This window comes from Melospiza georgiana, chromosome 15 (genome assembly GCF_028018845.1).
Source record: "Melospiza georgiana isolate bMelGeo1 chromosome 15, bMelGeo1.pri, whole genome shotgun sequence".
NCBI classification, from domain to species: domain Eukaryota; kingdom Metazoa; phylum Chordata; class Aves; order Passeriformes; family Passerellidae; genus Melospiza; species Melospiza georgiana.
Genome location: NC_080444.1, coordinates 17,418,894 through 17,444,948, shown reverse-complemented (window position 1 = coordinate 17,444,948; position 26,055 = coordinate 17,418,894). Strand labels below are relative to the sequence as shown.

At 41.4% G+C, this 26,055-nt stretch overlaps 2 long non-coding RNA genes across 3 annotated transcripts in view; both read left to right on the top strand.

Annotated features, from left to right (window-relative positions):
• Nucleotides 1-18,370, top strand: part of LOC131090010 (uncharacterized) — a 79,185-nt gene extending 60,815 nt beyond the window's left edge. For both annotated transcript variants that reach the window (XR_009115287.1, XR_009115286.1), the window contains 4 exons: nt 967-7,436; nt 10,622-10,691; nt 14,109-14,183; nt 18,260-18,370. This is a non-coding gene — a long non-coding RNA (uncharacterized LOC131090010). The remainder of the gene's footprint in view (nt 1-966; nt 7,437-10,621; nt 10,692-14,108; nt 14,184-18,259) is intronic.
• A 152-nt stretch (nt 18,371-18,522) lies between these two features.
• LOC131090009 (uncharacterized) overlaps nt 18,523-26,055 on the top strand; it is a 34,731-nt gene continuing 27,198 nt past the window's right edge. Inside the window, exon 1 of the long non-coding RNA XR_009115285.1 lies at nt 18,523-18,764. This is a non-coding gene — a long non-coding RNA (uncharacterized LOC131090009). The remainder of the gene's footprint in view (nt 18,765-26,055) is intronic.

The window sequence follows — 26,055 nt, the reverse complement described above, 5'->3', positions numbered from 1 at the left end:
GGAGATTTTCCAATAGCTGGCAGCTATAAAACCTATTCTTACAATGTTACCTGTTTCAAAAAGAGTTTAATCTACTTAAAATTAAAAGGAAAATTGTTTATTCTTATAAAAGTTAGCGAAGTCTTTGGTCAGTGGTGTGCAGGGATGGCACAGTGAAAGCACTCAGAGGAGCCCAGTGGCAGCAGTGAGTGTGCTGGGGGTTTGTGGAGCATCTGTGAGTTCTGGGTGTTCTGGGACACAGTGCCACAGACCTTGCTGAAGTCAAAGTAATCAACCTCCACGGCTCTGTTTCTGCTTTGGTGAAGTGTATGGATGGGATGTATTTTTATCTCTTGTAACTGAAACAAGTGAGATAAAAGTAAGTGGGTTCATGTGTCTCTTTTGTGTCTAGAATATATACCATGAAACGTAATTGCTTTAATTAATAACAGATTACAGTCTTTGATGTCCTAAGGAATATCTCTGTTGTATATATTTCTAGATGAAATTCAGATTGGGTTTGCCCAAAGTCCATCAGCCCCTTTGCTGCCAGCAGCAGCTTTGGGACCCAGCACAAAGCCCCTCTCGCTCTGGGGTTCGGTGCAGGATGCAGCTCACAGATTTTGCCAGACCCTTCAGCAGGTTAAGGAAGTCCTTGAGCACAGATTGTACTTTGAAGGCTCTGTAACTGAGCTGACCAGTGAGCAGCAGTAAGTTATTGAATGTATTTCCTTTGCTTTAAGAAAAATCTGGAAAGGCCTGTATTAGAGCAGAGCAGTTCAGGTTACAAAGCTGGGTATTAGGGACTGAGGAAATGGCAGGGCTTGGATTGCCAGTGCAACTGTAAATACTGGCATTGTTACAGAGCAGTTTTAATTGCAGGATCACAATTACTTCTCTCAGAGGATATTTGGCTCTTTCAGTTCAGAAGATGTGTCATCCTAGCTTCAAGAAAAGCTACTGCTTACTATGATTTTTTCTTTCCAGGGTGTTGTCTGAATTTGTCAGTCCCTGTGACTGCTCTTCTGGCATTTTCTGTCATTCCTACTGTTGCACTGGGGTGAGTGATCTGGTCTGGGCAGTATCCCTAAAGGTAAGGGGCTGGAATTAGGCCTGTGTTACAGATGGCTGTGTGAGGTGTGGAAACTGAACTGTAAAACTCACACTAACTCTGCACAACCAGTTTAACACACAAAAGACTCCTAATTCCATTTGTCACTTACCTTCCCAGAGTTTGCCCATGAAGAGAGAAGGGAGAGAAGCCCTATAGCCAAGAGCCCTTTAAAGAACATAAATTGAATTCCTACTCTGAATTAGTCGCAAGGGGAATGAACGTGGGAGAAGCCTGCTGGCCTCATTAGGGCCTAAAGATGAGTAGGTGAGGGCTGATCCTTGTGCAGATTCCCATTTCTAAAGAGTTGTCCACAGTTACTTGTTTGGGATCACAACAAAACAAAATCAATCCAGACTTGCAGGATACCTTTCAGCTTTTTATCTCTTTCCCTTCTCACAGCATCTTGTGTCTCCTAAACTCACATATTCTGGAACAAGTGAGGCAATGTTACACATAATCCTAATGCAGCCCAGATTCATTTCCAGGGCAGCTTCATTCTTTATCCCAAATAGGTAGAGGCAGGAAAAAACAGTAAATGAACGGAAAAGATTACCATTTAAATATCATAAACTAGACATGTGAAAGCATCTATTTTAATATTGTTGTTTTAAATTTACCATTTTCTAACTGTTGAATCTGGATTTTCTTATGTGAATATTCTTGTAGGGCAGCGAATAAATGCTGCAGGTTAACAGAGGAAATATCAAAAGGAGAAAGATGTGAAATGTGGACATGAACCAGTCTTAGATACAAGTCGTTTGAAATCAATGATTTGTGGTGTCTGTAGCTCAGTAAAAATGTGTCCTAGCTCAGGTTTTTGTTGCTGTAGGTCCCATGAAGTTCCCATGATGTGAGATTTCTCTGTGAAAGCCTCAGAGCCTGACCCTTCTGAACACGTGCAGAGATGAGGCCTTTGCTGGTTTGTTCTGGTTTCTTTTCCTGTAGGTGAGGATGAGGACGAGTCTGAGAATTTCCTGCTCCCCCTCACAGTTTGATTTAAGGCACCACTCAAATACTCAGCAGTAGTTTTGAACAAGAAGAAACAAAGGCAGGTTTATTTCTATTGCAGGGGAAGAAACAATGTGTGGAACGAGCTGAGAGTGGAGCAAACATTCAGCAGCAGCCTGGCACCTCTGCACACCTGTGCATGTGTGTGGCTGTCTGTTCCTGAGTACATCTGTTTTATTGGGAATTCACACAGCACAGCTACAAAGGCTGTGAATACTATCCTAGATAAACTTGGTACAAAGATTTTCAAAGGCATTGGGATCTCTCCAGTGTTTTGCAGATCAGGGGACCCCATTTAAGGCTCATTTATAATCAGAGACAGATTTTTCTTCAGTGATAGCTTATCTGTTCCATATTCCCCTTTTCTATGCAAGTATCCTCTTTGTGTATATTAACATATTTATTTGGGGGTATGAGGAGACATGTAACACACTTGATAAAACACTGCTGGTTTAAAGTATTTTTTTTCCAAACAAGAATTTATTATATAAATCAAGACTTTATTAAATGGCTGGGCATATATGTATAAATTGGAACGGGTCTTGAAGTATTGCACCCTTAAACTGAACAAAGTGATTAGGATAACTGATAGCTAAATAAGGTTTTTATGTGCCTGTGGGAGCCATATTAGGATTGATTTGACAAGGCAGTTCAGCTGTGGCAACAGTCATAATATCTAACACAACATTATGTTTTATTAGTAAAATCCTTAAGTGTAGCAAGCTGTTTGTGTCAAAACAACAGTATATTTTAGGGAAGAAAAAGACTTACTGGATACAAGGTGCATCATCAGGAATGATAATATATTGGAGCACTCTTGCATTAAAGAGATCTTCTTCTGCCGTCACTGAATCAATAGTTAACTGCACACTGGAGTGCTCACTTCAGCTAAACAGGGTCATTTTGAAGAAATCCTAACAGTTATTTTTAATTTGCTGTTTTAAAATATGGTGGCAACTCAAATACTGCTTCATAATATTTATCTGCTTTTTTCACAAGGAAATAAACAGTTGTGCTGGAAGTATTGGTAAATAATTGGCTGCAGTATGTGGCTGACAGTACCAGAAGATGTGCAGTTCATAGTCATTGCTTGAATTAGGTTTTTAATTGCACTAAAGGTTATTTCAACAGTTACTTAATTCTGGTTTCCTCTTTGTTGTTGCTTTATGTATTTAATTGTAATCCCTTTCCATGTATAAAATAGACTCAGTTCACCTGTCCTGGATTCACCTCTCCTGTGTTCAAGTTATAAATCCTAAAAATTAGAACAAGGAGGTCATTTGGTGACATAACCATTTCTGTAAAAACTGGATTCCTCTTGTGTGAGGATTCAATTTATTGAAATAATTTTGCCATTGTCCTGTCTGGATTGCTTGAAACTGTCTTAGTAGAGAAATTTTAATGGAGTGCCAGTGATATATTCCTAAACTAGCAAGTTCTTAACGACCCTGGAAAGTGACTGCTTGATTACACTTTAACGGTATTTGCAAATAAAATCACAAGTAATTAAGGGGAAATCTCCAGGCTTTTGAGCAAGTTTGATGCATGATAACTGCCTGATTCAGCTTCATCTAGAGTAATGCTGTGTAGACAAGAGCTACTGAGATCAATAGCAACATAATGATAGTGGCAGAATTAAGTGAGTAACCTGAGAACTGTGTCTCCACAATGCATGCAGCTGCCACCAGCCAGGGCCACACAGTGCACTCCTGCTTCCGTCCTAAATGTTCATCAAAAGACGCCCTGCAGGAAAATGGAGTTAGATGCTCTTTATTGCTGATCGTGTCTCTTGCCACATTTATCAGGGAAATTGGATTAGCAGTTGGCAGCTGCAGGTAGACAAGGTTCTGCAGTGATTAAATATGCAGCTTGGCTGCATTTGTTGTGACAGACCTTTAGTAAATTCTACTGTAAGCACCATCTGTCTAATTTGTATAAAGAAAACTTGGTGCTTTAAGCTACTGATAAAGAACTAAATGCTTTATCATAAACAAAACTTTTGCTCTAAATTATCTTAAACGCAATTTATTAGGTTAAAGCTATTTTTTCCTATCATAATAAATAAATAATACATGCCAAAGTGCTTTCAGGTACTTCATTTTGCAAGTACTGAAAACAAAAACAGTTCAGTTCTTCAATAAAATGCTTAGTATTGCAATCCATGGGGAGATGACACTGTTAAAATATCACTATGAAAATGGTCCAGGACTGCCAAATTCATTTAATTTGTGGGTTTTACTAGGACTTTTTAACTGGCTAGGGGTTTTTTTAGGTTTTTAATATTTCTGAAATACACCACTGAAAAACAGTTGTAACAAGAGAGATCTTTCTTTATAAAATACATTTGTAATCATTATATCTGCATACTAAGCATATGGTTAGGTTTCCTTTTCAGGGATATCAAGTGTAATTGAAGATGGCTGAAGTCATTATGCATGTTGCTTTCCTTTTTCTTTTTCCTTTTTTTTTTCTTTGTTTTGTTTTGCTACTTTCTTCTTCGTGTTTTTTATACTAATAGGAAAATTTTCCAGTATTAAAACAGTGCCTAATTTTCTCCTAAGAATGTCAAGATTTCTCCTGACAATATGGGTAAGGAATGTATTGCCTGGGCAGTTAGAATCTCAGTAGTACTTTGTTTATAGTTGTGACATCATCAGATTTGCTACAAATGCATGGAAAAGGGATCTGAAGAAAAAGCAGTTAAATAGCAACATGCTATCTTTAGCTGGTTTGTAGAAACTCCATGCTGTTAAATTATTTAAAATCGTTGATTTTCAGCTTGCACACATTAAAAGTTTTCACACTAAGTGCCAAATGTTGCAAACAGCACTTTAACAGAATGATTTTGCTTTGATCCCTGTAGCAGTTCCTGAATAATTTATCACAGGTTATTGCCTTAATTCTGGAGAGGGATAGAGCAATAAAGGCAGATGAAAACACTCCAGTTGAAACACCTTGGGGCCTGCTCATTCCTCTGACACGGCTCTTTTGTTGGAACTATTTAGAGGTTATTAAGATGTGTCTCCAGAATTAAGAGTATGCTGTAAGGATGAAGACAGCCATCTTAATTCTAAAGACAAAGCACAATGACCCTTCACCTTTTTTCCTTTGTTGTTATTATATAGTAGAATTATGAGGGTAATATTATAGCTGCACCCAGTAGTGCCACTATAGTTAAGGGTCTGTCAGACTTTCCATTACCAGCCCTGTTTTGGAGGTGGTGGGTGTGAGCAGACTCATGTGTTTTAGATGGCCTCAGTCAGACACTTGGCCCATGTTGGCAAGTCAGAGGGGCTTTTCTGGGAATATTTACATCTCCAGCTCCTTTCCCTTGAAAAAAATTCATTGAGAAACGGGCTTCAGGACTCTGAAACCAAGTACCTGAATTTATTTTAAAAATATCTTTGTTATAATTAAATCTTAAGGAAACCTGTCACTGACATTCGGGGAAGGATATTCTGAAACTGAAATCTGCACAAAATTGCCTCATTATCGAGAAGAGGACTGTATAAACCCCCAGAATGCTGACAAGCTCTTTTTGCCGGGTTTCCTGTATTTGCTGTTCTTTTCTCCTCCTCTCACTCTTTGGCCACTGCTGGTGAGGCCATTTGCTGTCCCATTGCCCCAGGAAGGGCTGGGAAAGGAGCAGCAGCCTCAGCTCTTGCTGCCATCGCTGGGAAGTTTGCAGGACACCCGGGATCCCACAGGATGGCACACAAAAAGCAGATGTAAAAGTATGTAATCTTGTTTGCCATTAATACATTTTATGCACATAAGTACTATTTGATTACTTACAGTGGACTAAAACTAGATTCTCTTGGGATTTTAGGAGATTGGGGGATAGGTTCTTACTGAGTGTGAAGTAAGAAAACATGGAATCTAGGGTGATTTTTGTTCCTATTAGAGTTTAAGGGTATTTTGTACCAGTGACTTAACTGGATCAGGATGCATCTTGGGATTGTGGAGGCTGTTCTGTGGGCTGTTTATCTGGTGCTGACTGTGGCAGTGTGATCTCACACAACTGAGTTCTGATGGAATAATAAATCTATATCTTAGATCTTGCAGATTGAGGTAATTTATTAAGAAGTGTGGTTATGGGCTTTTTGATAACAATATCTCAATTTTAATAATAGAAAACAAAAAAATGTGGTTTATGTAGTAGTTGTTGTTCTTTCACTGGAATTTGGGGTGTCTGAAGCTGCCCAGTGTTCGTGTAGGTTTCCAGAAACCTGGGGCTGCAGTTCAAACAAAATTGGGTATCTACTTTAATTAGTAGTTTTTAAAGTCTAACCTCACAGCCAAACTGTTTCTTAAATAGATTTGCGAAAGAGCATTTTCTTAAACTATTTTTTGTGGAGACAGAATAAACCAGGTGGTGGCCTGTGGGTTGGGCTGTCCTTCTGTCGCCCCATCCCACAAAGCCACACCAAGGGAGCTCTTTGTCCCCAGCAGTGCCTGAACAAAGGTGAGTTCTTGTCTTGCCAGGGGCTGTGGTGGCTCCCCTCCTCCCGTGCCCCAGACTTGCATTGTGCAGCCTTGTCATCTCCTTTTTCTGTGGCTGGCGTGGGCAAGGGAACCAAAATCAGAGTGGATTATTTCCACTCCTTGTATCTGTTGCTGCATCCCTGGCTGCCTTCAGAGAGATGTATAAATAATTGCTGCCAAGTTCTTTTCATTCTTGATGTTTTGTCCACCTTGTCTGCTGAACAGTGATTTTCTGTGCAGACAAAGCAGCACACCAAGTATGAAAATACAGATGACTATAAAGTTACAATTTTATATTGCATCTTCTCAGTATTGAACACTTCCTCTCTAGTGATTTCAGAGTCCCATTAAAGTTAATGAGAGTGGAGACCTCTGAGCATCTTTGTGAGTTCAGGCCATTTCAATGCACAACAGAAAGGAAATGCAAATATTAAAATCCTCTCAGCAACCTCAGTAGTCTTTGGTAAAGAACTCCATTTGTCCTGGGATAAATCTGTGTCTATGCCACCCAGGTCAGCCAGGCTGATGAGTCTGTATATGAAAAGTAGAAATTAGGCCTGCTCTGAGCTCACATGGAGCATTTTACAAGGCATCAGACATAATTTGTTCTTTATGTGATCAAGTAAAATGAATATGTAACTCTTATGTTTTGTATTTGTCAACACTATAAATATTGCAATGGTAGTACCAAGCAGTACATTACAGAAAACCTTGGGTTTAAAAAGGAAACTCCTTACTTTTTGCCATGGTTCTGTGATTGTTTTTTTTCCCAGACTCTGTAGAATGGTGACCATTTTTTGTAAAAAGAAAAGTACAATCCCACCTGCAATTTAGAGAAGAATACTTATGTGTGAGTAAATCAAAAAGTTTGTTTTTGTTGTTAAAATATTTTTCATTCACCGGTGTTTCTTATTGATGTCTATTAATTATCCTGAAAACATCCCCTTGATAGGGGCTAATTGTCTGCACACAGCGTGGCCTGCAGGGGAGCAGGTAGGATTCTGCCGCCACACTTCAGTCATCAAAGGGCAAAAAGTGCATCTCAGAACTAATGTTAACACAGGCAGAGCTTTGCATTGTTTCCTCTAAAGTAAGAAATCATTTTTTGAAGAAAACTTACTTGGAAAATTACTTAAAAAAAAACCCAAGAAAACAACAAAAGATATGTTAAAATAACAGTACAATGGGAGTCTCAATGCAGCCTTAATTGGAGCTTGTTATGAGTATCAGTTAGTCTTACACCATTCAAAATATTACAAACTTAAATTAACATTTTATTGTTATTATCCCTTTAAATATATTAATACAGGAAGCACTTTTAAACGTTAATACATAGTGTTCATATATAATGTTTTAATTTGCATTATTCATTGTGAGAGCATATTGAATAATCCAAGGCATTTCCTAAGCATTTTCCTAATATCAGCACTAGAAAACTTGTGGAAATCTTTTTTTATCCGAGGACCTTTGTGTTTTTTCTGAAGAAAAAAAAAAAAAAAGGCAGATTGGAGCAAGACATTTAAGCTAATGAATCAAAATCAGATATGTGCCCATTATTGGCTGATTATTGCTCCATCTGCTCAGCGCTAACGTGAAAATCAATTAGGGAGTCTGCTCCCGCTGGCAGCGGCGCTGGGCACGGAGCGGCCCCGCGGGGCGGGATCGGCGCTGGAGCCCCGCTCACGGCGGGCTGGGCCGGGCTGGGCCGGGCTGGACTGGGCAGGGCCGGGCTGGGCAGAGCAAGGCTGGGCAAGGCCGGGCTGGGCCGGGCAGAGCTGGGCCGGGCAAGGCCGGGCAGGGCCGGGCTGGGCCGGGCCGGGCGGAGCAGAGCAAAGCAGAGCAGGGCGCTCTCCTCGCCCTCACACCGCCAGCCTAGAACACATCCAGGGCGCTTCCGTCCCTGTAGGAGCGATGAGCGGTAGAACGGTCGGGACGGACGGAGAGCAGAGATCTCTGAACCAGCTCCTGGAACTTGGGGTTTATTGCAAAGGGCCTGGGGGCAGGGCCCTGCTGGGAGCTGCCAAACACAGCTCAGAGCAGGCCCCAGAGAAGTGAAGAGAGTGGGAAAGAGGAGGAGAGAGAGAGAGTAAAGGAGGATAAGAGGGCAATGTTCCCGTTGCAATACAACAAATCTTCTTCTGTGTTGAATATTCTGATTCTCAGTAACCAATCTGGTACAATATACAAATCCTATAGCATTTACATACAGCCTATAAGACTCATTATATTACCACACTGTGTTACATTTTAAACCCTAAAAACTCCTCTTTGGGCCCTTCTGCCAAGCTGTAGGGTCTGCTCTGACCCTTGGGCCTGTCTGCAAGCAGAGGGTGTTGTTCCATCAAAAGGGGATCACCTTCAGCTGGCCACACCATTGTTTTCCAGTTGTTCAGTAACTGAGGGATCTCAAACTTGCTTTCATGCCAATCTCACATATCATTTCTATATTCTCAAAATCATAAGGCTTTCCTGTTCCATCTTCCCCAACACTTCCCTTTGTACATGCCTAATGTTGTCATAGAAAAAAACTCCAAACCCGTGTCTTTCGTTGCAAACACAATGTACCTACATTTGGTTTAACATCAAAAGTGCTTAAAAACACCATACAAGTGCTGTCTGGGGAGATTTCTTTCTCTGGTATGAATCATGTCTTTAATTTAGTCAGTTACTTTCTATTTATGTCAAGTCTATTAATAGCCCAACACCTGCAGTTGTCTTGATCCAGAAGAAAATGGACTTTTGCATACAAAATCAAAACCTTTACATTGTTGTTTTCTTCAATAAGTAATGATAATGAACTCTGCTTGCTTTAAATATTGTGTGCATTTTTAAACTAGCACATACAATATTGCCCCAGGGTATTTTCTTAACCCTACAGAGAAATGCTTTGTATTTTTATAAATACAGCAGCTGTAGCTCTTTCTCAGACACACAGTCATGTTGGAAATAAACTGCTGAAATATGTAGTGAGGGATTATGAAAATACTTGATTTATAATTTAGATCTCACAAAACTATGAAAATTAATTATGTATTTGTTTTATGGAAAAAATAACATTTAAGAACAATTACATTATCTACAAGAAACAAAGCTTTAAAAAATATTTTTATTTAAAGTCAGTTGTGAAGCTCTACTTTTCACTAATAATCTTCTTGGTTAAGAAAGGAAAATGCATCAATATTAAGTCACAAGTAGGGAATTATCCTTTCAGGACTGCCAGGCTGTACAGGAGCCCCGAAGATCTGAGCCCCTGCCATGCCTGCATGCTGGGGAGTAGGATCCCGATGGCCACTCAGAAAATCCCTGTTTAAGACCCTTACAAGCCTGCAGGGATTTTGTCTGTGGAGGCTCAGTAGTAAGAAAGTAAATTCAAAACAGAAAGCAGTGTAAGCTTTATTTCTCCTAAAATCAGTGGAAGGCATTCCTTATTTTCAGTTTTAGAAGACTGGAGGGGGAAAAAACCCCACAACAACAAAAACAACAATGAGCCACCCAACTCCTGAGGCCAACTGTGAATTAGCATCTCATTTTCTAGTGGGCACCACTGGGTACCTTTGTTAGTGCTATTTGTGCTTGTGTTACCCTGAAACTTCATAAAATCAGGAGCACGTGTAAAAGCAGATCAGTGCTGCTTCCATCCCAGATTGGTTTGACTTTTTTTGCTTTGTGTACCACGAGTGTCATGCTCCTGTGCAGAACTGCAAACCTCCAGCTGTGGTAGGAGTGACAGCATCTTACCTCTGCTCCTCTGGAAAGAAAGGGATGCACCCATGGAGATGGCTTTCTGTGGAAGGCTCCAGGACATACAGTCCTCAGGACCCTTTCTTGATATTTAAAAATTAATTGAGTTCTTCCACTTCATGGATTAAGCTCATTTCAAATAAATAAAAACAGAATCCAAGTTTTGGATTTCAGTATTCCACATTCTCAGTAACAATACGTGGACATGTAGCTTTGTGTGGAATTCAAGGCTCAGGCCTTCCCAGTTTCTTTTCCTTTGCACAGGTTCAAAATGTTTTTCTTCATCCCCTTCAGCTGTCAAGGAGAAGTGCATGCTTCTGTTCAGTGGATTTCTCCTCATTCAGACAAGTCCAGCTGCATCCAGGTATTGATCCCAAGCATTGCAGCACAATGAGCTGCTATGATCACAACTCTTATTTGCTGTAGTTAAAACAAAAAGGTAAATGGGAAAAGAAGGGAGGGTCAGGTACCAATTTTATTGTATTAAGTTTAAATATCCTTGATATTAGCATGTTTCTTTTTTAGTTTTAAATATATCATCAGAAAATGGGCTTAATTGCAAAGAAAAACTGTTTTACAAAGAGTTGTTATTCTGTTATTCAATATTGTTATTGAATATTGTTATTCTGTTATTCAATATTCAGTATTTCAATATTGAAAATGGAAAATACAGAGTATTATAAAAAAATGTCTCTTTACTTACATTTGTCCAATTAATAAACAATACAAAGAGGCAAGAGATAAAAGACTAAGCTTTTAATATATTTTAAGGTGATGTTTATTCTGTACTGAGTACTACCAGAAAAAGTCACTTAAAAATCATTGTTAGAAGAATGTCTTGATAAACTTTTCAAGTGATTGTAGGAAATACTTTGGGTCTAAGGCCTGTCTGTAAGAAAACAAATGACACTGGGTAATCTCTCACCTGATCACAGTGTTTAGGATTTAAGCTTTGTCCAGTAGATGGCAAAAATGAGCAGAAATGATTTCTTTGAAGTCCTTTTGGTCCAGGGAAGAGAGAGGGGGAAGGCAGGGCACTGTTGTATTTTAGCACCAGGATGGAGTTGTCTGGCTCCTGGCTCAGAGGAGCATTGCAAGTACACCAGGGCTGTGCTGGGCTGCCAAACAGGGCTGCTCTGTAGCAGCCTTGCTTATACTAATTGAGTTTCTCCAGCAAATCAGGCTCCTTGGAAAAAGGCCAAAGGCTTTTCATAATTGTATTGACAAGAAAATGAATATGATAAATGGTGTTCATTCAGCTGAGACAAGATTTATAGTTTTCCTCTGGCAAGGGATGAAGAGAAAATATTTATAATAATAGTAAAATTTGTTTTTAAGTTGTGTTAGGTGATCTCTCAAAAGACTTCATTAAAATATTTCCAAATATTTTAAGCAGCTTCAGGTGTTAAGTGTAGCATCCTCCCAAGTATCCAGTAATGAACAATAAAAAAAAAACCAAAACAAAAAGCAACACACAAACAACCAAACCAAGAAAACCAACCCCCTGGATATGAAAGTCATTTATTCTTCCTGAAATATTGATATGTCAAGCTGTCAATGACGATTGCAGTACCACAGCTTGGGAAAGTTTATTTGTCTTTTGTATTCAGAACATGTGGGCTCTGTAGTTTGTGGGTCAGGTCTGAATGAGCAGGTGTGGCCTTGGCAAACCCTGAGTACCCACAGGTAGACAGGCAAAACCTGGTTTCCCCCAACAGTGGTGATTCTCCTTAGGTATTTTAGTCTACTTCCAGGCTGCCTGGGTAAGATGTTGTGTGTTTAATCTGTTTTTTCCATACTAATACCAGAATGCAGTCTAAGGTCCTTAGCCCGGAGTCAGATGCATCCACGAAAATTCAGTTATGAGTTCAGGGAAATATCCATCTTTTTGTTTTTTCACTTAGCGTTTCTTAGTTAGGTGGGAACCCAGAGCAGTCCATTCCTGTGCTCCTCCCAGCTGATGCTTGGGTTTAAGGATTTCTGTTCTCTCTAAAAGAAAGAGGTTGCAATAAGAAAATGGGTCAGAAGAATGAAATCATTAGGTTTACTCAGAGCTGCAGTCAGCTCAGTCACACCTGATGTCTGTGGGTGAGTGCATGAAGCTGCCTATAGAAAATATCTGAGTGTACACAGACTCTGAGCTCACAGAAAAATGACCTGCCATGGACAGGGGTCATCTCATGCTCATTTAAAACTTGCAGTTGAGCTGGATACTGGGCTGGCTGATCCTGTGCTGCTCCAACTGTGGATTACTGGGACAAGCAGGACCATCTTTTCACCAAACTGACAGTGTTACATATTTGTCCAAATTCAAGTCATATTTCTAACCAAATAAAACTATGAACAGTAGTAAGATGACTTCTTCAACATTATTCTGATTTTGAAGAACTAAATTTTTGATTATGTGTTTTAACTATTCAGGTTTAGGTGCCAGCTTGAAAGAGCCAAACTGCTGCAGAGACTGAAGTTTCCTAATCACAAGAAGAGAATGCATTTCTCATGAGGCAGTAATCTCTTTGTAAGAGCAGTTATTGCCCACTTACAGGGACTTAAACTTCAGTATTGTTTTTTGCAGCTTGAATTCCTTTGAGCTTGAACTGACTGCTCAGGTTAAGTTCATGCCTTAGCCAGATTCCTTGAAGCTTGTGGTTAGAAACACTTAAAAATAATACTCTGCTTAAAACCAATTTATTCCATCTTATTGGATTTATAAAAGAAGCAATAAATTGCCAAAGCCTTTCTGTTGACCCTGACTTTTATAAAATTTGACTGTAGTTTCCAGTCTTTCCTGGTCAATGAATATGGACTCAATGCTTCAAGTTTCTGAATTAAGAAGTATCCTGGATGTATCAGCAGCCTTTGCTGCTGGCTTACCTTTTGCTTGGAGGGTTTGCTGTCAATTTACTCTCCTTGCCATGAAATCTGAAAAGGTGATTGGTTTCTATGCCATGAAGTTTCACAGTGAGGCTGTGCAGCGTGGCAGCCTCTCCCTGCAGTGCCATGGGGATGCTCACAAGGCCGAGGAATGGGGATGGCTTAGGAGAATCTGTAACACAGCTCAGTTCTGTAGCTTACCTGGCATCTACTGCATTTGGAGAATGACCACCCTCTCCTAAGAGTGAGCTGTATTGGAAGTCTACCTCTGTAAAAATGCAGCTGTCTTTAGTGAGCTTTCAGAGGTATGAGATGATGTGGGTCATCTGCGTCCTTTGAGAATATCTTGGGTAAGCGAGATTTGAATTTAAATCCCGGTTTATTGCTAGACAGCTCTCCATGGTGTGCTTAACTTGTTTGCTGGATTCCAAATGTGAGGAACTCCATAAAGGAGAGAGAAGCAAGGTCTCAAGTACATTTATCATGTCAGCCTCTTGCCCTGTATAGCTCAGCTGCAGAGCCTGGGGCAGGTGGCTGCAGGATGCAGCAGTGTGGAGCTGCCTCAGGCAGCAGCAGTCCGTCCATCCATCCATCCGTCCGTCCATCCATCCATCCATCCATCCATCCATCCATCCATCCATCCGTCTGTCCATCCGTCCATGCAGTGCTGCTGTTGATTGGCAGGGCTGTGGCTGGGCTTCATCTCCACCCCAGAGCAGAGCTGGGGCTGCATGGCCTGGAGGTGTGAAACCCTTCCTGTATGTATATATATGTAAATCCATTGAATTGTACTGTGTGATCAGCAAATGTGTGTGTTTCTTTCTTTCTTTCTTTTAGAAGTGAATCCATTGCTGTGTTCAGCTCTGATGAAGATCTGAATATTTTTCTGTTATTTTTAAAATCTCAGCATTTAAGTGTTGATGGATCATCTCCAAACAGAATTCTTCCCTTCAGAGAAACCAGAAAAGTGATGTGTCCATTGGTAGGTATTCATTAATGGTTCCTCTGCAGTGTAATCCTTTGCCTGGCTTGTGATGTACAAGTTCTGTGAGTTGTTACTGCTGAGCAGGGCTGGATTTGGGGAATGCCCAGAAGGACTGGGAGGCGCTGCAGCCAGAGCCACCTTGGCAGTGCAGGGCTCAGGCCTTGGGAGCTCTTGGTCCCTGGCCTGGGGTTCGCCCATCCCAGGCCTGCTCGTGTCCCCTTTACCCCAGGGCTGCTCGTGTCCCTTCACCCCAGGGCTGCTCATGTCCCTTCACCCCAGGCCTGCTCGTGTCCCTTCACCCCAGGCCTGCTCGTGTCCCTCTTACCCCAGGGCTGCTCATGTCCCTTTTACCCCAGGGCTGCTCATGTCCCTTTTAACCCAGGCCTGCTCATGTCCCCTTTAACCCAGGGCTGCTCATGTCCCTTTTAACCCAGGCCTGCTCATGTCCCCTTCACCCCAGGGCTGCTCGTGTCCCTTTTAACCCAGGCCTGCTCATGTCCCTTTTAACCCAGGGCTACTCGTGTCCCCTTTACCCCAGGGCTGCTCGTGTCCCTTCACCCCAGGGCTGCTCGTGTCCCCTTTACCCCAGGGCTGCTCGTGTCCCTTCACCCCAGGGCTACTCGTGTCCCCTTTACCCCAGGGCTGCTCATGTCCCTTCACCCCAGGCCTGCTCGTGTCCCCTTTACCCCAGGGCTGCTCATGTCCCTTCACCCCAGGGCTACTCGTGTCCCCTTTACCCCAGGGCTGCTCGTGTCCCTTTTACCCCAGGGCTGCTCATGTCCCTTCACCCCAGGGCTGCTCATGTCCCTTCACCCCAGGGCTGCTCGTGTCCCCTTTACCCCAGGGCTGCTTATGTCCCCTTCACCCCAGGGCTGCTCGTGTCCCCTTTACCCCAGGGCTGCTCGTGTCCCTTCACCCCAGGGCTGCTCGTGTCCCTTTTAACCCAGGGCTGCTCATGTCCCTTCACCCCAGGGCTGCTCATGTCCCCTTTACCCCAGGGCTGCTCATGTCCCTTTTAACCCAGGCCTGCTCATGTCCCCTTTAACCCAAGGCTCTCTGGCAGCTGCAGATGTGTTCCAGATGTGTTCCAGCAAAGATGCACCTACTCATGAGGTGTTTGGTCCAGGCTGATTGATAGGTGTGGGATGATTTTATGGATTCAAATTATATTCCAGCACTTCCAAAACATAACAGCTCTACCCTAGAGCACTGTTAAAAGTGTTTATAATAAGTTGCTCCATTTTACTACTCCCACTCATGCCTGCAACTGCAACAGGTCTCTGACACTAGCAGTTGGTATTACACCCCAACTGACATTTCAGATGATTTTGCTTTCTCAATATTTAGAAAGGAACATTACCAAGTTTTTGTAGAGAAACCCCATTTGTAGTTTGTGTAAACTGGAAAAGCCATTAATGGCTTGTTTCATTTAAAGAAAGAAAATTGGCCCATCAAAGTTGCTTTTATTGCATTCATTCAGACTGATTTTGGGGTCTGGAAATTGTTTGTTACATGGCTGCCTTTATAAAAAACTTCAAATGTGATGTTCCATTTGATCTGTCAGACATGGAAACAGTATCTGTGCAATGCCTAAAGCATTTATTTGTAACAGAAAAAAATACACACAAGTAACTTTCAGTTTTTGCAAAATAATTTTTTTTTTTGCAAATGTACTGTGTTGTAAGTGACCAAATTTTTTCAGCTGTGTTCTTAAGTAAATTTCTTAAAATTATTAAGCAAAATAAAAACAAGCTTTGAAAATGTGTGAAAGATAAAAGGCAAATCTTTAGCTGATCTAAAAAAATATAAAGTGTAGTCATGATGATGATTCAGCCCTATTTGTCTTATGGTACCTGATCCCACTGCAATCATATTTTCCTTTTTAATTTTTTATTTTAATTTATTTCCATCAACATTTACCATCCTTTCTGCACTTAGGAAAAACATAACCATATTATTGGGCATCCATTCAGCTCAGTTGTTGGCATCAAGTTTCTAAACCTTGCTGAGTAAACCACACGAGTTGTTTTCAACCTGCTTCATTCCTAATTCATGCCCAAAAAATCCCCAAAAACCTTTGTAAAGAAACCTTCTGTTTTCAATTGCAGCTTTTATGGTGTGTATGCAGTTGATAAAATTTCCAGCCCTAAGGTATTGGTAGCTCTTACACATAAGGACCAGACAGCATTTTCTGACTCATGCTGGGATTTAATTGTGCAGTGGGAAAGGGAATCTGAGCCCAGTGCAGATCTGGGAGCAAAAACTGAGCACTAGAGCCGTGGGGCCTCTGGGAGCTGTGTCCAGAGTCTGATCACCCTCTTTGCTAAATTGTGGGAGAGATCCTTAGGACTGTGTGGCATCTCCTCAGAGGTGTGCCCCACAGAAAAGGGGAGGTGAGCAGAGAATCAGACTGGGCTGGATTGGAGGGACCTGCTAAAGGTCACTGCGTACATCCCCTGCAATGGGCAGGGGTATCTTCTGTCCCCAAGAGCTTTCTCCTGTGTTCTCTTCCATGTATTTCATAACTGCTTTCCTAGGGAAGGATGACATTTCACCCAGCACAGGTTTAAGAGTACTGTGCTTAATCTCCTCCGGAAGAAACATTTAAAATCACCCATCAGCTAAAAGCAGAGGAAAAATGGAGATGTGGGAAAGAGCCTCCCCCAGTGTCTGTGGGGTTTATTTTGCTTTTAAGCACATGTATGTGAACATCAGGGTCCCATCAGTGATCCCTCCAGCACTCAGGTGTGACTCAAGAGGAACTGTACGGCTTTTCTGTTGGGTGAGTGACTGCCAGGATTTATTCTGGCCAGAGCCCACTCTTGGGAATCCACCCCAGGATTTATTCCCACACGAGCCCTGCCCATGTGGGAGCAGGGATTTCACAGGATGCAGCTGGCACAGCTGGACAGCACAGCCTGGCCATCACCCTGCTGGGCTCTGGGCATGGAGTGAGCCTCACTCAGCCCCATTTCACACTGCTCTGGGAAGGTTTCCCTGCCCACTGTAAATATTTCAAGATACTACAACTGATCAGCACTGAATAATGGCTGTTGGGATTTTTAGCTTTTGTCACCAAGTGGTAGTTTCTGAGATTTCTGTTCCAGTGTACAGAAAGATGTAACTTCTGGAAATGTGCTTCATTAATGAAGTAAAATCTTTTGAACTTACAAATTCTTATAAAAGTACTGATGTAAAGGAATTCTGCATTATTTTCCAATGCCTTCCTGAAAATCTAAATAGTTTTAACAAAAACTGTAATCCATAATAGTCTATGATCTTTTAAAGTGTATTTGTCTTTTAAGCCTGTGTAATCTTGGCAGACATCTGGGGGAAAACAGCAAGTAAACCAAGTGATGATCATAAAATTCCCTTTGGGTTCTTGAACAGTGTTTCCAGAGCCTGAATCTTCCAATTCTGAAAAATTGTGTGATTTGCATAAAAGAATAAACTCATACATGCCTTCTAATCCTGGGGTTCAGTTTTCAAGTTTTCTTCTGTACCATTCTTCCAAGTAACTTAAAATCACAAAAATAGTTGAGATTCTCTCACTCAGCATGATTTTATGATTGAAGTATTCGAAAAAAATAGGAGATGCACAGCAAATGTCAGGAGATGACAGATAGAATGTGCTCATTTATCTTACCAAGTCAGCCAGACCTCTTGTGTGTGCCTGCAGCTTATGGTGAGCTCCTCAGAGCTGATCAAAGGCACATTTTAACTCAAGTTAGATTTGACTGAAATGTATATTACAATAATTTCCTTTTTAAACTGGGAGAAACACAAGGTGATGGCATGAAGCAGAGGGGGAAATAGAAGCTAGCATCTCCTTCTTTCCTCACACTGTCCTTTGCAGGAAGGTGCTTCCTTTCAGTCTCTTTGTCAATTAATCCACTGACTGAGAGGATTGCCATAAACTCTGCTCAGGCTCCTCTCATCCCTGTGAAGTTCTGTTTTCCACCACCTGGAGCCCTGGCAAGCCCTTGTCTGAGCACCTGGCTTCCAGCTGTGGGGCTCTCCCCTCTCCTCCCTGCTATGCCCTTGACACTGAGTTTCTGTCTCTGGCTCTGTAGGGAAAGACTTGGTCCCTCTGCACAGACAGGAGCTCAGCCTGGCTGCTCCTTTTTCTGAGAAGAACAGAATATAAAGCAATAAAAAAAATATGGCTTCATGGTATTGTGCTTCCATTGATAAGTGAAATTTAAATTTGTTTTAGAACAGGATTTTTCCTCCTCTTTCATATGCAATGATACACAGAAAATGCATGTAAAGGTATTGTTTTCAGGAATTCATTTGCGCCAAATGAAACACAAAAATTTCTGGTTAAGTCCTAGGTCAACTGGGAGTTTTCTTGCTATGTAAACCTACAGGTATATAAAAATGGGATCTGAGATACACCTCTGTCCAGTCAACACTTTGACAAGGAATTAGTGACAATGAAGTGAGGTGCATCAGGTGACTCTTCTCACCCACGGTGGTGATTGCTGACATCATGTGCATTCTTCCTGAGCCTGGACTACACCAATCAAGGCAGTTTTGGGTAACACAGAGATACTTCACACATATGGCATTCTTCAGGTGATGCAAATCAGCTAAAATTTATACGTGGCTTTGTTCTGTGTGGGTCCTGTACTGTTGTGTGCAGGAAATAAATGTGGAAATGACTGAAACAAACATTGGTCATCCAATGAGTTGCTTTCTTTCTTTTTGTCTTCAGTTTAACCCGTTTGTGATGTCTATTTGTGTCTGAATGATCCCTCCATTTCATTTCTCTAAGAGCTGTAAGGTGTGTGCTTGGACTGAAGAGAGAAGGGGGGAAAAAAGGGTAGAACTGTTTGGGGAGGGTGAACGTACACAAAAGCTTGTGAGTCTGGATGGTGAAATCTTTAGTATTAGACTGGAGTAGAGACTCTTTTGTCCCTAGACTGGCATATAGTGATTTCATGTGTTTGAGTGCAAAGCAGAAAACATCCCCAAATGCCTGTTTTTGAGATATGCACGTATGTTCAGTTGTAAAATTCAGGGAGTAAAATTCAAAAGATGAATTTTTCTGTAGCTTTGAAGAGGAGCACCTCGGCGAGTGCTGAGTTGTGCACACAGATCCAGCTGTGCGCTTGGGGGAGTGCTGGTGTGTCCTCTCCTGCTGCTCATTTATCACTGATCCTGTGCTGCAGACAGCTCTGAGATGCCTTTGCTAATGTGATCTGCTCAGAAGATGGGAAGCCTGGCATAGGATGCACTTAGTCAGGCAATTATCCTTGTTGGGGCTCCACAGCTTCTTGGCAAGGGCTGTTGTGTCTTGTCCATTACGGCTGGAGCCGGTCTGAGGGAGCAATAGTGATTTAAAATAGACAGCAGAGAGAATTGAGAGGAGTTGGAATAGTGTACTTCACCATTCTTTATCCCCAATATATTTCACTTTTAATTCTGTATGTACAGGTCTCCTTACTGTGTGTTTTTGAACTCCCAGTGGCACAGAAATGTTTCGATGCATCTTGCGACCATCCATTTTTTGTTTTGTGGTTTCTTTACATTTTAGTAAACCTCTTCCCTTTCATTAGAAGAGGCTGACATAAAAATAATATTTTCAATATGCTGTTTTTATTTATCTACATTCTGTCATGATATACTTTGATGTAAGTTTTTAATTTTGCTTCAGCTTTCAGCTGCTGTAGCAGTTACTGCTAAGGGTCAGCAAGGAGGTTAGCCACAGTAGCACAAAACAATTTCCTGTGCTCACAGCTCAGGTAGCATTTGGATGTGGATTAAATTTTATCACATTTTCCAGTGGCCAGACACAATTATTTCTAATGAGCTTTAAATTGCTTCCAGAACATGTATTTCAAAACTTAGTGTGGTAATCCATTCAGTGTCAACTTCATAAGATAACAGGTCTTCTTCAAAATTTTGGTTAAATGGATTCTTGCAGTCTAACAGGTATTTCTCAGCAACAGCTGATCTGAGCAGCACTGCTCTGCCCTCCTCATTCCTGGAGTGGTGGTTTCACAATATATTGTGCTGCATTTCTAACTCGTGTTTCAGAATCACTTTCTTTCAGCAAATTTATCTTGGTGCTGGACACACTCATTGTGCTGATTTGAGAGCTTTTCTGCACATTTTGTTGTTATGGAAGCCTTAAAACACTTTTTGAAGCTCTCTCTCATCTTTATGATTCACATTTTCCTTTTTTGTCTGGGCACTTCTTTGCACTGCCCAGCATTCTGAATGCCTGAAGTGTAGCTCAAGCCATCTTTATGGGCAGTGATGAATAATAAAAATAGGAAAGGGGGAAAGGCAAAACTGGCTTTTTCTCTATAAATATGATAAGTTCTCACATCCTTTGTTTAATCTCACCAAAGTCTTCATCTAATTCAACATGTTGAAATATGATTCAGGTGCATTATTACCATCCAATGTGTTTATTGGTTTGAAATTGGTTAGAAGAAGCCCTGCTGCAATGAACTCAGCCATAAGGAAATCATTCTGTGTTACAGCTTATACTACGTGAAAAACACATTCACTCTCTTGTGAAAATTTAAAAAGTTTAATAAAGGACAATAGGAGACAAGGACCATAAAGCAAAGGTTATTGTCGGGTGCATCTTGGCACTCAGCCAAGACCACCCTGTTACCTTGGGGATACCCCTTAAATACCTTTTCCCTTACATCAGCCTGTTGCATATTCATAGACCCTTATGCCTATCCATAAATAGTTTACATATTCCAGGAACTATTTTACATGGTCCCTCCTTGGGTCTGCCTTTTTAGAGCATGCATGTTTCTTGGCTGTGGTTTTGGCTCCTTTATCACTTCCAGTTTGGGCCTTGGTCCACACTTTCTTCAGATGGTGAGTGCTGATAGTTGGCAGATCTGTACAGGTGTCCTCATCCTGTGTGCATTGGATGATATCCCATCCAAGCAGGCATTTTAACACAAGCATACTTCTATCAGCTATTTCACTACTATGTCCAAGCTTAATTACAACAGAAATAAAAATTATATCTTTATAGCAAAGTTACTTTAACATCACACATATAAAATCCATTTTAATATTTGCAAATGCCAATATTATAATATGTATCTATAACATCCTGTAAAAGCAATGAAGGAGAAGAGCTGAGAGAAGCAATGAGAGAGAAGATGCTGACAACCTGCATCCAGGGGAGGGAGGGAAGGGGTGGCCATGGTCCTGAGCCTGGGGCTGTTCCCTGGAGCCCCAGCAGCCCTGACTGCCCTTGGCTGCCTTGGAACTTCTGCACAGACACCTTTTTCTTCCAGCATCTTGGTTGTACTGTGGAGTCTTTCAGTAAGTAGCTCATTAAATTAGCACCAAATTCAAACCTGTATTTCTGCTCCAGCAGTTTCACCAATATCTTTTAAAACCCTTTCTTATTCCTATCAGAATTTTGTATCACCCCTGAGTCACAGAGAGTTCATAATTTGTGTGAGTGACATTGCCGTGAAGTGCAGGGCAAAACTTTGGGTTAAATGAAATTACTGAGAATTTTGAAAGCCAATGTATTTTAAGGTAGTGAGATGCAATTTCTCCCACAGCAAGAAGAAATTGGTACAAGTTGGATTTTTTCATTTGATTTTTAACTCAGCAGTAGCACAGGGACTTCAGTGATTAGTCTCTACAGAGTTGTTTTGACAAGAGCTATGAATTTCAAACACAATTTTTGAATTAAACATGTCAAAGGTCACTTTTATGTTGATTTAATTTCTTTAAATGGTTTCTTTTAACAATAGGAGTTTATAAAATTGTATTTTGGTCTTCCACTACAGGGATTGTAAATGTAAGTATATCCTCAGTAGCCGAGGAGTTGTTCTTGACCTGATTCCAAGTACCTCCGTAAATTAGTTTATGTTCAGTAGTATCCATCGTGTATAAAAATATTCCCCTGAAGCTCCTGCTAAATGCTACAAGTAGATCATTCTCTTTTTTTACCTACTCAGGCCCAGCACTGTAGTTCACATTTTGTTCAATAAATGCTGAAACACTGCTCTGCACTGGTGCCCTGATGGGGCAGGTGTGGCAGCAGCACCGCCGGTCCCTCAGCACGGCTGCCCTCGGAATCAGCTGCTCCCACCCTCGGGCCCTTTGGAAATGGATCCATGAGCACAGGATGCTGCTCCTGCAGCCAGAGACTCAGGCTCCTCAGTGCCCCTGGGGAGGGACAGCCCCGTGTTCCCCTGCTCCCTTCCTGCACCAAATCCCTCCTGCTCATCAAGGGGCTTTAATTACAGGGAGGGGCTTTTCTGAAGCAATGAAAGTGATGGAACATCAGCAGTTGAGGATACCTCCTAGAATTCACGCTCCCAGTCTAAGGGGTTCCTATGTTGTATTCATATTGTTGTTATCATATTTCTAGAGTCCCAGCTCTTGGGCTGCCACAGCTCTCAGCTGTCCTATCTTCTATCATGTCAGGGTCACCACTTGTTGTTATCATATTTCTAGAGTCCCATACCTTCAGGGGGGTTTTACTCATACACAGCTCTTCACAGCAGCATTGCTTCTTCATCAGAGCTCCTCCAAGGCTCTCCCTGACCAGCCAGCCCACCCCCCCTTTTATCCCAGTTATCCTCATTAGCCACAGCTGCTGCCCAATTTAGGACATCACAGCTGCAGCCCATTTAGAACAACTAGGACTGGGGCAAGGCCACTTATACAATACATATATTTTAATAGGACTCCTACTGTATTCCTAGGGTTTTTCCAGCTTCTTTCCTCATCACCCATTTTTTATCTCAGCTTGCAGTTAATTTCCGTATTAAGTACATAATTGCCTTCTTGTCAACTCCTGAGCTCTTTCATTGCTTTTTACACCAAGTAGTTGAAGGACCTGTGGCTGCAGGATGTAATGCTTCAACAGCTACAAACTCAAGACTCTTCCTTTCTGAGATCCAGAACTTTGCTTGTTTCTGAAGCCAGGTATAAGTCTGTGTTAGTGAAGTTCACGTTTTCAACAGAGAATTTAATAGTGGAGAAGAGCAGCTCAGGTTAATTTACAGCACTCTTGCTTTTCTGTCTTTTTTGTGCCCTGAGAATTTTACTCTTCAACAATGGTTCCCAAAACCAGTGTCTGTCTTCCCACTTGATCTCACAGACAGTTTTGTATTTAGTTTTATTGTTTTCCCCAAAGAATTTGCAGTTCATTGGTCTTCTTAATAACTAGCCCAAGACTTGTCAAAAACATTAATTTTAATTAAGATTATCTGTCTGGGATGTATTAAATAGTATACTGTAGGAAGATAAATGGAGTTTAAGTTTTTCTAAGTGAAATCTCTTATTTATGTAAAGTATTAAAATAAATTAATATCCAGGTACACTATAAGACTTTTTCTGCTATGTTTTACTTTTCAAAGACCTTTTAGATTCTGCTCCTGTTTAGTAACAGAGATTTAACACCCTTTGGAGCTAGTTTCTGTGCAGCAACAGTGTCTGAAATGGTATCTCTTCCCCAGTTACCCTGTGTTCCTGACTGTAGCATTTGGGATAAGAGAGGTGCTGCAGTGCCATTTACAAATGTGAAAACCATTCTGGATTCTCATTCGTAAATTAGTTTTTGTTTAATAAGGAAGGCTTGATTTTATTTTGTGATCATCTTTCCTAGCTAAATATTTGCTTTCCTCTTCCCTTCTGTAATTCTAATTTACCATTCCAGCTTCTTACAGACCTCAGTTACTTTTTTAAGGCATATTACCTGACAGTATTCCCAGTCTTATTTTTTGCATCTGCTTTTCTTTTACACCCTAATGCATAAATGGCCTTGTACTTGCTAGAAGTGGTGACCAACACTAGTGTTTTAAACAGTAGCTTATGCCTTTCTACCCTACATCAGGTGACACCAAATGGGTGGTACTTCAGTGCATTAGGTGTTTGGAAACAATGATTTCCCTTTCATTTTTTTAATTGCATGATGTAAATTTGTCATTGCTGGTAACCAGTAGCATTAAGAGAAAGAACTGAAATGAGGCAGGGTGATGATTTGCAGGTGGGAATTTGCTTGGATGGGAAGGAGAGCTGTGCAGAGGCTGACCCCTTTAAGGTTAGGCCTCAATATGTATTAAATGATGCTCCATCTGTGCAATCTCAGGCAAGGTTTTAGGGCATTTTTTAATTGCCTACTATAAAGTCACAACTGCACTGTCATAACTCCCTCTACCAGCGGGCAATGTTTGGGTTGTGAACCAGCACAGGTACTGCCCTTTAGCTCAGTGCTCCTTGATCCAAGCTGTCATCACAGCCAGGACAGCACGGAGAGCACAGGAGCTGAGCGTCTCAGTGTGGGCTGTTGCGCTGTTCTTAATGAGAATCCTTTCAAAAACCTACAGCTTTGTGGTATTTTCCTCTGGTTAAAATTGCCAAGAATGATGAGTAGTAACAAAGGCAAGTCTGGCATTTGGGTTCTGTGCAGACCAGGTTTGACCAGGTCACATCCAAGGGCTCAGTTGAGTCAGGCTGCTCTGTGATGGGCAAGAGCTTTGGCTTTGCTGTGCTCTTGCACTGCTTTAGCTCACTTTCATTAATTGCCTCAGCTTTGAGAAAGACTGTCATGAAGACATACTCCTTCTGGGGTGCTGTGAAGATGAGCATTAAATTGTTACAAGGTACTAAGAAAACATGGTAATGAGACCTTGTGAGTACAGGAATCTGTACAGAGGATTGCACTGGGATCTGCTGCACAGTGGATCCAAAAGTCATTACTGCTTGTTAATAGCAACAAAAATATTTACCAGTTGCTGTTATTTTTATATTATGGACGTGGAGTTGAATTAAAAAGCCATTCCCATCGGTGACTGGTAAAACAGAGGCTTTTGAAAAGGACATGTTAGCTTTCTGAGGAATACATTTAGAGTGTGTATACGTCAGCAAGGGGCCCGAGAGACCATTCTGGTAGTGGATCAAAACCAGGTTTTGCTGAGTCTGAGGCATGATAAACTATAAAACCATGTGATGCAACTCTGCTCAGACTGAGGAATTCATGCTGATAGACCCAGTCATGGTCTGGCTGTACATCAGTGGCAGGGATTCAGAGCTTTTAATTTTAATTTTGCATACTAATTGCTTGGTGGCTTTTAAACTCTAGTCATGCTTACTTAACTGATCTTTTACATCTTTTGCATCTTTACATCTTTTACATATTTCTTCCAAATAGTAATGAAAATAGAGGCAAAAAATAAGTTTAGATAGTGCCATCAAAACATTTTAGATTTGCAGCTGCTTAAACAAGTCAAGTCCCTTCCTTCCTTCCTTCCTTCCTTCCTTCCTTCCTTCCTTCCTTCCTTCCTTCCTTCCTTCCTTCCTTCCTTCCTTCCTTCCTTCCTTCCTTCCTTCCTTCCTTCCTTCCTTCCTTCCTTCCTTCCTTCCTTCCTTCCTTCCTTCCTTCCTTCCTTCCTTCCTTCCTTCCTTCCTTCCTTCCTTCCTTCCTTCCTTCCTTCCTTCCTTCCTTCCTTCCTTCCTTCCTTCCTTCCTTCCTTCCTTCCCTCCTTCCTTCCCTCCTTCCCTCCTTCCCTCCTTCCTCCCTCCCTCCCTCCCTCCCATGTAATCAGATCCTCTCTCATGGGATCAGGTTCATCTGCTGAAATTCAAGGGCATTTCCATCTATTTCTCTCCACTCAAATCTGCCTTATGTGGAAATTATGTCAGCTTTGGTGTCTTCAAGTTGAACAGGGACGATCACTTTGACAATGTACTTCAGGCCTGTGTCAAAATGCTGTCTTCAGTATCCCACAGTGACCTGCTAGTAAGCAATTACTCATCTTGGGAGTTTTTATGTGAAATATGAAATAATACCACCACAGGCTTTGTATTGGTATAATGAGAGGGATCTAGAACAGCTCAAATGCAGTTTTCAGTTCACTTACCT